Genomic DNA, 14,908 nt, shown 5'->3' with positions numbered 1-14,908 from the left:
AACCTTAATTATAAGCCACAGGTAACAAATAAAAGAGTTTAATTAAATACTCATCTTGAAAGCTTCTGTTTGTTTCATATTTGTGTGCAGATATGGATAGCTAACAAAAATGAATGTAAGTACCCTGAGATTTGAGTGTAACAATTAATGTTCCAAGAGCCAGAAGGATATATTAGAAGCTGTCACTAAGCTAACAATCATCGTCTCGGTTAGCTACTGTTTTCAGGGAATTTAACATGTTGATTCAAGAGTGGAGTAGCAGAACAATGCATTGATCATTTTGACAATGCTAAAAAAAAGTTTCCACTCTTCAGTCTGCACATAATTATTGATTTGTAACTGTATAACATTTCAAATATAAAAATTGCAGGTGCTTTTCTGAGTTCTTTTAGATGTATTTGTAATCAGATTTCATCCTGTTTTCATGGAGAACTAGGAGGTAAAGGAAAATCCATGAGAGAAAAATTATAAGGTTCTACATTTAGGAAAGAAAAACCAAATGCACAGGTATAATATAGGAGGTACCTTGCTCAATAGTAGTAACTATGACAGGGATCTCAGAATCCTAGTGGACAATCACTTAAATATGAGCCAGCAGTGTGCTGCAGCTGCCAAAAAAGCCAACACAGTCCTAGGCTGCATTAACAGAGGGATAGAATCAAGATCAAGTGAAGTATTAATACCACTTTACAATGCCTTGCTAAGGCCACACTTGGAATACTGCATCCAATTTTGGTTACCACAATGTAAAAAAGATGTTGAGACTCTAGAAACACTGTGTGTTGGGGGGAGATAGCACAGGGGGAGGCTCAGCTAATCTCAATGTACACATGTTGTACTTTGACAATAAAGGTTTATTATTATTATTATTATTATTATTATTATTATTATTATTATTAAGTACAGAGAAGAGCAACAAAGATGATTAGAGGACTGGAAGCTAAAACATATAAGTAACGGTTGCTGGAATTGGGTATGTCGATCGGAAGGTCGGCAGTTTGGCGGGTCGAATCCCAAGTGCCGTGTAGCAGAGTGAGCGCCTGTTACTCGTCCCAGCTTCTGCCAACCTAGCAGTTCGAAAGCACGTAAAAATGCAAGTAGAAAAATAGGGACCACTACGGTGGGAAGGTAAAAGCGTTCCGTGCGCCTTTGGCGTCTAGTCATGCTGGCCACATGACCACGGAGACGTCCTTTACCTTTACCTAGTTTAATGAAGAGAAGGACTAGCAGTGTTCCAATATCTCAGGGACTGCCACAAAGAAGAGAGAGTCAAGCTATTCTCCAAAGCACCTGTAGGCAGGACAAGAAGCAACAGATGGAAACTAACCAAAGAGAAAAGCAACCTGGAACTAAGGAGAAATTTCCTGACAGTTAGAACAATTAATCAGTTGAACAACCTGCCTCCAGAAGCTGTGAATGCTCCAACACTGGAAATTTTTAAGATGAGACTGGACAGCCATTTGTCTGAAATGGTATAGGGTTTCCTGCTTGAAAAGGGGGTTGAAATAGATGACCTCCAATGTCCCTTCTAATAATTATTAAATGATTAAATTATTATTGTTTTTATTGTGCCATTAAGGAAAAAATACCTTTTCAGGTGCAAAGATATACCTTTTTTATAGGAAGATATTTCAGAGTCAGCATGATGTGGTATATTCTTAGTATACAGTACTTGTCTAAAATTATTTTAATCACAAATACTTTTGGATGCTTTGTTTTGTTATTTGTTGCAGGAGCTTGAATTCCAAATTTAGCCATAAGGGAGGGGGCATATGAAAATGAAACATATTTCAGTAGATTCCCTAGATTTGATTATAGCTATGTAATATTTTAATGATCCATGAGCATGGTATTTCATTAATTTGAAATCTGTATTATCCAAATATGTAATAGTGCATAATACACTATGAAGCACTAACTGCATATGTTCACTTTTTTTTTCTTTTAGAAGAAAGCTTTTCTAAAGCTCTTCCTGCTGGGAACACAAGGAGTGCAAGATAATGCCTTCCTTTCTTTAACTAAAGAAAAGATATCCATGAATTTAAAAAGTCCTGGCACAAAGGACAAAAGACAAAAAAAAACACCAAAATCCCACTTTATTCTCAGCAAATTGGATGTAGCTTTGACATTTTAAAGGTAAGTTAAATTATTTAGGAAAAACATAATTTTCTTTTCAAATCAACACCATATGTCATATAGGCATTGTATATTTTTCCCCCTTCTGCCTACAAGAAATACTTGTTCTTTTTCTGTCATTTTTAAAATTATGATAAAGATTTCAACATTTTGAAAGCCAAACATCTAATCTTTTTACAATAGGTTTTACTTCATGTGCAGGAAGTTAGCTGCTGTTCTGGCTTATGAAAATCTGCAGAAAACCAATTACTCGGTTACAAAGAAACCTAATAATATGGATGGATGGATGGATATCTATATATTATTATTATTATTATTATTATTATTATTATTATTATTATTATTATTATTATTATTATTATTATTATTATTATTATTATTTACTTATTAATTTTATTTGTATACCGCCCTTCTCCCGAAGGACTCAGGGCGGTGAACAGGGCAAACATATAAAAGTACAAAGATACAAAAGTTAAAAAAGAATTAAACAAAATGCCCAGGCTAAAACAATAGGTAAATATATTTACAACAACAATAAAATCCCAACCCATCCCCCATCAGGCCAGGCCGGCTTGTTCGAACAGATAAGTCTTCAGATCGCGCCGGAAGGAGCGAAGGTCGGGCGCCATCCGGAGCTCAACCAGCAACCGATTCCATAAATCTGGGGCGCCCACAGAGAAGGACCTCCCCCTGGGGGCCACCAGACAACATTCTCTGACCGGTGGCACCCTGAGGAGGCCCTCTCTGTGGGAACGCACAGGGCGGAGGGAAGTTGATGCCGGCAGCAGGTGATCCCTAAGGTACTCTCTGTGTGTATTTAAAATATACAGAAAGTTGTCCCCTACTGAGCCAATCATATGGCCAGTAGTAGCGCACAGTGTCCCTGCTGCAGACTTCATTTCTACCTCTGCTGATTGAAAGAAAGAAACTGGCAGGCCATATGAGTAGAAGCCAAACCATTGCTCAGAGTAACCTGGAACAAAATGAGGGTTGGGTGAGTGATATGAGATTCTGGATGCTAAAGGGAAAGGGCAGTGCTACAGAATTGAGAGGGGGTTGCACTAATACAAAGTAGATGCAATCTTATTGGTTTGTAAAAGAGTTAAGAAATAAGGAAGTTGACCTGGATACTATGATCTGGTTGCATATATATATATATTTCCCTGTAAGTGGAATAAAGTCATAAATAGAGGAAATAGGATCCTGGAAGTGAGAAGAGATGCTTAGCAGATAGCTTTAAATCAGTAAATAAATCAAAATTAGGAAATCACTTCAAGGGGAGGAGGGGGTCTGTTCAAAAAAAAATTAGAGACACAAGAAAAATGAAAGAAGAATTGCACAGATGCATAAACATTTATAGGGATAAATGAGAGAAGAATGCAGCAAGTGCTAGGAAAAAGAAAAAAAGGCAAGAAAGGGAAAGCTTAGCTTAAAGAGGGGCAAAATAATGAGATAAAGGGAATAAGAGACAGTGTTTAAGTCAAGATATATGAAAAGACCACTTGTGAATAAGGAGGGAATGTTTCAGCCTGCAGATAGGATTCCATTCCTGGCAACTTGCAAAGCAGCCTAAAAGTCGCAAAAGGATTTGGAACATCCATTGGCAGCTTGGTGCATGAAAAACTCATCGGTGGGCAATCACATTTTTGTGGACAAAAAAAGAAGAGAGAGAAAGGGTTTAGATTCAGACAAGCCATGATGAAGGAAGACTAAGAGGGATCAAACTGCTAGGAAAAACTACTTTTGCATAGCCCAACTTCGGCACTGACCATTTTTCCAAGACAGAGGGGAAAAAATTAATTTGTTTAAATATATTACATGCTTTTACAGGAAACAGCTTAGTTGTTCTCTACAGGACACAGGCAGATTCATCCCCTTGTATTCAGTAGTTTACCATTGTTTACAGTGATCCCCTGTTTCATACTGTTTCTCTATACGATTTTAATTTAATTCAAATAACGAAGTAGTTTTTACCTGTTCAGAATTAAAAGTTGATCATTTTGCTTACTGGAAGCCCCAAGAGGTGGAGGGCATTTCCCTTACAACCCCACCTCTCTACTTGAAAACCTGGAGCTGACTTGTTTAGATGACAAAGAAGCTGGGGGCAATCCTGCTTGAGAGTTCTCACAGGGATCCAGCTCCTCAAACTCAGGAAGAAGTGCAACTGTAGATGCCCAGTGGCAGCACTGATTTCCAAGGAAGTTTAATTCATTTTGTAATCACATCTGTATTCAGGTCTGATGTGTACCTTCATAGCCACACAGATATACAAGCTGAGAGATAAATTGTTAGACTATTCATAGTTTCCCAGTTCAGTAGCAGGCAAGAAAGAATAGCTGAAGGAAACAATTCAAATAGGTGAACAACAACAGTGTGGATGCTGCTTCTGGAAGTCCATTCTGGGCCTGGGCAACAAAAATGTAGCTACCAGTTGTGCCAAAGTAGTGTGAACTGGCTGAATCCCACCACTGAATATATCTAGTTCTCTGCCTGCAAATCTCTTTTCCCCAGATAAGTTCAAAGCAATGCTTGACTCACATTTTTTAACCTCTTTTTTAGCAATTAGCTTTTTACTTGTTGAATTTGTCTTTTTCTTCTTTAGTTCATGGGTTGGTTGGGTTTTTTTGTGTTGTTTTTTTTTTGTGGCACTGGAAGGAGAGACACAAACTGATCCCGACTTGCAGGCTGGCTGATCTGTCTTTTAGTTGTGTGGGAAGTCAGCCCCTCCCCCAGAGAAGGAAATATTAAAAGGGCAGAAAAATATATTTCCTCAAAGGATCTTAAAGAGGCAGAAAAGCATGCCCAGTTTTCTTAATAGCCCCAAGTCTCCCTCCCCCAAGCAGAAACCAGCTGTATAGAAATGCAGATGTAAACCATCCAGGAAGGTTGTAGGCCCCCAGCTGGAAGATTAAGAAGACAAAGACCTAAAATCTACATAACCCACCCAAAGTCTAAAACAGGACATAATAGGGTTAACACAGACATGCCAAAGGGCACACCCAGACTCAGGTCAGAATACATGACACAGGAAATACAAAGCCTCAAACAGAAACAGGGAACAACTCCAAACAAAAGGCTCCAGAAGGTATAAAAACCCACTCCCTACATGTGCTCTCTTTTTTCTTCCAGAGCCATCTTTCTGTCTGGCTCTCCTCTTCAATAAACTGCAACCTGGTTTCTAAAGCAGTCTCCATGTTGTTTAGTCCCAGCTTGGACTGAACCATGATGAAGACTTTTCCTTCAACAGTTGAAACACTGAGAAGCAACCCTAAAATCCAATTTCCCACAAGAAGAAGTAGGGAAAAGAAACAGAAGATGAAAAGAAATGTTAGAAATATTGAGTAAAGTCCAGGAAATATCCTATGTGCCATACTAGTCAAATAGAGGTTACTCGCCTGATTTAAGCACAACAACAAAAGCATCCCAATGTTATTATGCTAATAAGAAAAGAAAACAAGATTTGCAACCACTGCAAAACAAGTGACAGAATTGAGTCTCCAGAGGCTTAAGAGTTGTTTGTGAGAAGGTGTCAAGTCTTTCATAGGAAAAACTGTTAATTAATACCAGGCAAGTTTAGAATTCAGCAAAGCTGGTTTTCCCAGCAGAACAAGTGACAGATTTAATTGTTCTTGTTCTATGCAGTCAGATCAGGAGCAATTTCAAGACAAAGAGATCCAAAAGACATGTAGAAAAACATTGATAAGTCACACAAGCTCCAAGTTGAATTGCAACATTAAGTTTGACCTAAGGCACAGTTAATCTGCATGGATAATCTTTCTCTATCCATTATTTTTAAAAGAAATGCTGATGCAAAGTAGAGTTTATATACCTATATTATGTGTCTCACCCACACTACTAGCTACAGTGTTGTTTTTCATATGGCTGGCCCTGCTGCTATGGGAACTAGTCTGTGACTTTGGGATTCTCTTCTAAGATGGGCAAAGTAAGACTATGACCAAGAGAACCTTGATCAAACTTCATCTGGTGCAGAAAATGGAAGTGCAAGAGAGCTGCTAAGCAAACGTAACATAGTTCTGGGCTGCATCAGAAGACTCACAATATCAGTGATAGATGAAGTCATTATTCTTTTTATTTGACATTGGTGAGACATCACTTGGAATACTGAGTAGTATTCTAGACCCCATATTTTCAGAAGGATATGAGCTTAGAGGTAGGCAGCAAAGGTGGGGGCCTATGAGAATAAGCTAAATGTATATTCATGAAATGAAAATGAAAAAAAATGAAAATTGGAGACTGATAAGTTTGGGATTACAACACCTTCACACTGGTGTTTTGTGCCATTTTGCATCTGATGGCTATTGTATTTTGAGGAACTGAGGGCCTTTCCACATCTACTTTTCTGCAATAGATCATCAAGTTGAAAATGAAGCCAATTGAAGGAATCCCTTTCTTCACCTTGGTCACTGCAGTGGCCTGGTATTCTTCATAACATAGAGCCTGACTGGTGGATTATTTTGCTATTTTTCCTCTCCCATCCATGCCAGGAAAGCATGCAAAAAATATTTTTGCTTCTGTAGGTAAGTTTATTGAGCACTGGTTCAAGTCAAGAGGTGGAGGATGGTTGAGCTACAAAGGAAACTTGGGAAAATTCTGCTCAATTTCACTCCATTAAAGTGAAAGAGTATCTCACTATTCCACTGCTCTGCCTGTTTAAAAAAAAAATCACCCTTTCATGGTGGACCACTAGTAGCCTTGTTTAAAATGCATGTAAGGCAGAGAGCAGGAAGCTGGGATCCCAGCCAATGGGAAAGAGAGATGAAGCAAAGCACTGCAACTGGACCAGACAGCTCCACTTCACCAACAGAGAGACAAAACACTATTTTTTACAGGGAATCAGAAAACAGATCACTTTTCTAGCAGTCTTGGGAGTGGCTGAGGAGAACACCATCCTTTCCCACCTTCCCAAATTTGTAGATGGCCTATCCTTGAATAGAGGCAAGCAGGAAGTGTGGAACAGCCCTAAGTCAACATATTTCTAGTGCTACTATATTTTAGTAGAAAGCAGAATCAAGCTGGAAATTTTCTCATGGGCACCCTATTTCCCCATTAATAAGAGGAACTCTTGCCTCATCTCATAATGTGCCTCTTCAAATCAAGCTAGCTGTGACCTTCCAACATCTAATATTTATGTTTCCTGGAGCTTATCTCTTCCTGCATATATTGTCCTGAATCTAGCAGCCATGACAACCTGCAACCAATGGTTCAATTATTGGGGAAAGTAGCTAGAAGCCAAACAATTAACATACTGCTGCTTTATTTTTACTAATTACAAGAGTGTATACATCCTATTATGACTGATCTTGCATAATTTTTCTTTTATAATGAGATCACATTATTGTTGAAGTGATTTTCAAGTAGACAAATGAACACTTTCTGATCATGTTATTTATACAAATAGCAATTAACAAGTTTTTTAATTTTTTTTAATTTTAATCCCATTTATATCCCGCCCTTTGAAGACTCAGGGCAGCTTACAATTTAAGCACAAACCAATGTGCTTAGCAATAGCCTTCATTCTATGTATATGCTTACTTATTAGGGCTTTTGCCCCCCCCCCAAGCGGCATTATTACAAAGTCAGCTTATTGCCCCCAACAATCTGGGTCCTCATTTTACCTACCTCGGAAGGATGGAAGGCTGAGTCAACCTTGAGCCTGGTGGGATGCGAACCTACACTAATTGCAGGCAGCTGGTGTTACTTAAGGAGGCATTAGCCCACTGCGCCACCAAGGCTCCTTTTTGCTGTGGGCTTCAGAGAATGTTCTGAATTACTGTGATTTTTATGACAAGAATGGGCCTGTAGAAAGTATTGTCCTTTCAGGCTAGAATTCAGAAGAGAAAAAGGTAAATATATTAATTTGTGATGCAAAGATACCTGCTATGTTTCTGTCTCCAAGAAAATGGTTCTGCAGAAATTTATTTCCACTATCCCTTTCCGTTTTAGAACAGCTTATCTCTTGTACAGTCCAAATTCTGAAGGTGGTGCAATGACAGCGAAGGGAGGAAAGTCATACATAGCAAAAGTAACCATACTGATTGCAAGGCACAAATGAAATTTATATTAGAACACATTATATTGGAAATTTAGTAGCAAAACCTAGGATCACAACAGATACAAGTGTTTTGGTTTATGCAAGAAGATAAAGCAAAAGAGAGGAGCTGATAATTAAACCACAAAGTGTGTGTTTCATTTGTCTTAATTTTTAAATATATGAATAAATATAAATCATATGTGTTAGTTATAATGTTCAATTAAAAATAAAACACAGCTGGAAAATGCAAGGGAGGGTAATTTGTCTTCTTTCTACCTGAAATTGTCTTCCAATGTGAAGTGTTGTACCTATAAGTTTTAATACTAAAATGATATCATACATACAGTGCACACTAGATGGTATTTACATTCATCAAAAACATGTTTTGATTTGTGTTAAATAAATAGCTTCCAGCAATCCATCATCATACATTTCTAATTTTAAGGCAAATAAACAAGCAGATTTTCCTGGTGGCTTCCTATACATTAAAGCTTCTATACAGACTAGACTATAATTTGTTAAGCTGGCAACTAATTAAGATTGAAGCAACAAGCATGGTGTAATTCTATTTTTTGGCTAGGAACTGTGTTCCCTTCCATTAACATTCTGGGAGTCTGTACAGGAAACTGATCTTTCAAAAATACTGCACATATAGATGTGGTGATGATATTTTTTTTATCCTTCTTTCAGAAGACAGAATAAAAGGAACAAACAGGAATCCCAACACAGGAAAAGGGTTTGGTTGCATTTATCCCATTGAATTCAGTGTCTTTGATTACTAACTTCCTCTGAAATGGCTGAGAAACATTAGAGATGGCTGAGATTCAGACTAGAAACTTTCAAACTAGGTCTGAATGATGTTCAGATCAAAGTTATTTGACAAAATACTCAGTTTTCAGCAGTGGCAATTTTAATATGAAATTTTGCTTTCAAATGGCAGATTTAAGCTTTGACCATGAAATCTGTGTCAAAAAGTGAAATTCAAGTGATCTAGTTCTTAGTAGGCATTAACTGAACCTTTGGGAGAAAAGTGTCCTAGCCAGTGAATTAAACTAGTGTTTTCTACCTCAGCAATCTTGGGATGCATGGACTTCAACTCCCAGATTACTCCACGCTGGCTGGGGAATTCTGGGAATTGGAGTCCACATATCTTAAAGTTGCTGATGTTGAGGAACAATAGCTTGGTCACAATTTTTTTCCTATCATGGGTACCATCTTATTTGGTTTGCTTCAAAGTGTTGTATTTGGGCACTACTCAAAAACTATAATTAATGGGAGTGGACATGCAAGATGAATGAAAACAGAGACAAATTGCTTTTTGTTGAGTTCTGTCTTTGCTAGAATGTCTTTCCACTGGATAGTAAGCTAACATTAGCTTTGTTTACTTTTCATATCTTTTCAATATTGAAAGTTTTCTTGAAATATTTTTGTCATATTTTACAGTCTCCCTGTGTCTTTTGTTCTATGAGATTTTTACTTACTGTTTCTAAGAGATGATTGGATCATTTTATTTCAGACTGACCCCAGGAACATAGTCATAGGCTTTAGTGAATCAATAAATAAACAAATTCCATTCACTGTTAAAGGCCAAATGTTATTAAATTTTCATTGCATGCCATCTGTTTGTTATCATCAGGCTTAAAAATTACTGCTACCAGCCAGCTATTAAATTCAAGGAGTTATTATATTATAGCTAACGGTTTACAGCTGCTTGGATCGAAAGCAGAAAACATACTTTGGAGGGGTTGAGAGCAAGTTCACCATACCTGTTTCCAGCTCCTTGAAAAGTTGCACCATTCCAGAATAGTACAATCTGGAAAAAATATGCACTTGAGTTAAGTTTTACTTGAATTAGTTGATTGCATCCTGTCATTGCCTCCTGAAGTCTACAATACAAACACATATTTTTCTGGGGTTGTATGGCTATTGTGCCATCTTGGTTATTTAATGAAGGATTACAGGTGCAGAAAGCACGCCCTGTCTCCCTGCACCACCACCACCACCCCTTTTTTTTATTTTGATTCCAAATAAATGCATATCCACAATTGTTCTTATTGCTGGTAAGATCTTATGTGATTCGTTGAGTTGATTTAATTTGTCACTATGCACTTTTATTAAATGGGACATACCCCTCAATTATCAAATACCTTCATATATTAGATACTTAGGCCATATTACCAAGTTAAATAAAAACTCTAAATTTTAGATATAAGTTACACATAATTCATTATAGGAACTGGATATTGAAAAACTATCTGGGGGTCTGCTGCAAAATATTGTGCTGAGTTTCAGATGTGCTAGCTCCTACTGCTGCTTTGTATGTGTGCCTGTGTGTAATTGTGCATACAACATGAATGAATGTATAGCTTCTTAGTTTGTGATACCATGGAAGCCATAAGAAATATTGCCTCACAGACTCTAGAGCAGGGGTAGGCAACCTTGGCTCTTTTATGACTCGTCGACTTCAACTCCCAGAATTCCTGAGCCAGCATGGAATTCTGGGAGTTGAAATCCACGAATCATAAAAGAGCCAAGGTTGCCTACCCCTGCTCTAGACTAAGACTGTAACAACTCTGCTCACCCAATAAGCATCAAATTCATGTTGACGCAAAATCTGAAAGCAAGTATTTCTGGGTTTTAATACTGCACAGAACCTTCAAACCAGGTAATAAAGCAGATTCTACAGTAATCATTTAAACAGATTCTACCATTATGTGGTGGATCAAACTCCCAAATTAATATTGTGGTGAATAATTGTTATTTTCTGAGAAGCTGTACTGATTTCTGAGTGAAATTTGAAGTGCTGGTTATTACGGGTAGTCCTTGACTTACAACCACAATTAAGCCTAACATTTATGTTCCTAAGTGAAACATTTGTTAAGTGAATTTTGCCAGATTTTACAACCTTTCTTGCCACAGTTGTTAAATGAATTACTGCAGTTGGTAAGTTAGTAAAACGGATCTTAAGTGAATCTGGCTTCCCCATTGACTTTGCTTGTAAGAAGGTTGCAAAAAGTGATCACGGCAACCATCATAAATATGAATTGGGTGCCAAGTGTCTGAATTTTAGTCATTTGACTATGGGGATGCTACAAGGGTCATAAGTGTGAAAAACGGTCATAAGTCACTTTTTTCAGTGTCATAACTTTGAATGGTCACTAAATGAACTGTTGTAAGTTGACGACTACCTGTATTTATAAAGCCTTATATGACTCAAGCTCAGTGTTTACAAGACTGCTCACTCACCCCTCCCACACTGCCATCCAATGCCCGAACGACACTATTCAGGAAAAAAAAATCCTTGACAACAGGATTTGCCCCATGTGAGATTTGTTTGTTTTAGCTTGTTTGGTTTGTTTGCCACCATTCCACCAAGAAAGTAAATTACACTGTGAAACAAAACAGAAATGACTTGCCCTAAGCTGTACATTGAACAACCTAGCTCTTTTTGCCCTGAGCTGTAAGAATGAAAATCTGATTTGTAACAAACAATATTTGTTAGGTGTTTTATGGTACCATTCATTCTGTGAGGCACATATTGGTTTTGCTGCTATTGCTTCTGGGGCCTTACAGCTTTCAAGATGAAAGCGATTTATAAATTAAATAGATAGAACAATGGAAGATAGAAAGATAGCTGAAGGGGGACAATGGGTTCGATTCTTTAAATAATAATTAAGATATGCAGTAGATCAGTTTTAAAGCTGTAATCTGTGAAACCTGTGAATAGACCTGACATTTGAACATGGATCAAATCATTTAGAGAATTGTACTTGCATCTAAGAGGGTGTTTTTCCCCCCCAAATATCACAGAGTATAGCATGAAGACATTTCTTCATCCAGGCCTTTGGCAAGGGAGAGTGAAACCCCTTTGCCTGGTTCCTGTCTAGTTTGACCTTCTCATCTTTTTTTTTTTCATTTGTTAGTAATTGTATTTATCTTGTTTTATTTGTTGGGGGCTACCCAGAGTCTTTGAGTTGCATACAAATTGGATAGATAAATGAATACATATTTTTTCCAAAGTTTATCAGCTCTAGATATAGACAAAATTACCTAGGAAAAATGCTCCTTTAAATTATATTCTGAAAGAAAAGTTAGCTTTGCAAGCAAAGGGGGAATAACAAAATAGACCTCATAATTCAGGCTTATGGTCATGATGTTGCACACATGGACATAAGAAACCAACCTTGTATAGATGTTGCAATAGTCACATTGTCATTCTGATAAAACAGACACGATAGATGCCTCTGAATTGATTAAACAATGTACAATATGTGTACTGTACAATATATATATAATACTCAAAACAAAGTAGAAACCTGGAAAGGCAAAAGAAGCTTCTTTTCTTGTAGTTTTGATCCAACTTTTCTTTTGACTTATTGAATTAAACTTGGCTATGCTATGCTGGTTGATTCAAATGGTTACTTTAAGTCCCGATAGTCACAGGGAACTAGAAAAGGATGTTCTATCCCAAATCCTCTTGGTGGAAAGTAGAAAAGCTTTGGAAACCAACAATTGATTGTAAAAGATCAACTGTCCTGATCTCTGCTGTCTCATTCAGAAACAAAAATACATACAGTACTTTCGACTGGACTATTGCTGACAGAGTCGACACTGTGCTGTTCTTATAACAGTTCCCATTAGATCATCAGTGACTAGGGAAAAGACATTAATATTAGGCCATAGATTTCCATCTATGTGATACTTTAATATATTTCCATCTCCTCAAGCACTTATAGCAACTAGTGATGTATGACTTTATGGGAAAAATTGATGCATGACTTTATGGGAAAGTTCGGACTTATTTTGCATTTCCAAAACTTAGCAAATAGCAAGTGACACATCTGAGTATCAGTGAAGTTTTATTGTACAGAGAGAGACATATACATGAATGCCCAGCAATATCTGTTTTAGCAGATACTAAATAAACACCACCAAATTCTCCAGAGTCCTAGCTTTGACTTTTAACTATTGAGATCAGATCTCAGGTTTTTCTTCACACAGGAATTTTACTTTACTTTTTCTAAAATGAAACATGTAATTTCAGAGTCAATATTTTAAAAAGCTTCCAGGCTATAAAATTGAAAATTGGGTTTTAAAATAATGCCTTTGCTCTTAATGTTTCAGGCTATATATATGAGCATTTAAGCAAGATAAATCTCTGTTGACATGCTCCTGATTTCTTTTATGTTTCTTCTTTTAGTCTAGATAGCTCTTAATGGTTGATTTGAAACAGCTTTCCCTAAGCTGATACCTTCAAAAACTGTGGTCCAAATTCTTGTTTTGTCCTACATATCTGGAAGATAGAAAAGCAGCAAAGTTTGCCCTGATTAAATCTAATGCTGCAATTTTATGCATGCTTACTCAGAAGTAAATCCCACCATATTCCATTCAAGTGAATGAATTGAAATAGAATTGATGATGATGATGCGGTTTCTTTCAGCATGTCAATCTTTTGTTGCAATGATCCTGTAGCAGCTCAACCCTCAGGTTTTTGAAATATATGCCCAACATGTTCAGTAGACATTACCTGGAACTCTTCCTTAAATGTTTGCATTTCTGGTAAAGGTTTTAACACATCCAGGACTTTAAAATCCCAATAAAAATATATTCACATGTTTACTCGTAAAAACAATGAAATCCTCCAAGTAATCATTTTGATGGTTGAGAAATAAACATCTTTATCTATTTAAGTATTTGCTGCACAATTGATGTGTTAAAAAAAATAAAATCTAGCAATGATACAGAACACTTTATAGATTGGAACATACGTATCAGCTGAATGATATTATTGGAAGAGATATGGAATCTCTGGATTGCTTTTTTAACACAGAGGGTCAGGTGCTATAGAAAGGCTAATAGATATTGGCCTAAAGGCAAAAACTATGTTTTATTCAGATTTTAAAATAATATATTACCACAAATGATCTGGGAATATGTCGTGAAATTAATTGCAGCCAAAATCACAATTTAATTCTATAGGAAGATGGCAAAAAAGATATTATGAAAAGAGTCTGCAACAAAATGTTTTGTTGGCATTCAGTCCTTGCATCTTAGAGAGAATAATGGGATCTGCTTATTCAAAAAAATTGGTGTACTCCAAGAAAGGCAATTCATTAAAAATAATTTTGTTCCTGTTGATGATTAATATTGGTCCTTGTCTGCAATATTGCAGAGTCATAAATTTTTCAACTTTGTTATAACTGAAGGATTATTTTTCTTGTTATAACTAAAACATTTTTAAAAGGCATCGATTACCATTACTGTGGATTAAAAAAAGAAAGAAACCAACAATTATACTTATATTACAGGTGCTTTCCACTTCTTTCACAATGGTCCTGCTGTCTCCAGAGGGCCAGTGATTCAAATTAATATATCACATAATCAGTAGTCTACATATGCTTGATGACATTAATATATTACCTTTGAAAGTAAAATAACCTTGGTAACAGCAATAGTGGAATTTTCTCTCTTTGTTAAAAACAAGATGGACCATAACTCCCAGATTTCATGAATGCACAGGTATCTAATGTTTAACAGGGATCACTACCCTGTCTGCTGGTTTCTACCATTGTCTTTAGTTGCAATGAAAGGGGAAATTGCAGGACTAGCCTTTGCTGATATTTGTGATGCCCCCAAATTGCTTATATTTGAAATTTTCAGACTGAAAAGTCATTTCAAATCTTATCACATCTACATTCACTAAGTGGACCTAGACACAAT

The sequence above is a fragment of the Vipera berus genome (assembly GCF_964194415.1).
Source record: "Vipera berus genome assembly, chromosome: 1".
NCBI lineage: Eukaryota > Metazoa > Chordata > Lepidosauria > Squamata > Viperidae > Vipera > Vipera berus.
Note: the sequence above shows the minus strand (reverse complement) of the source record.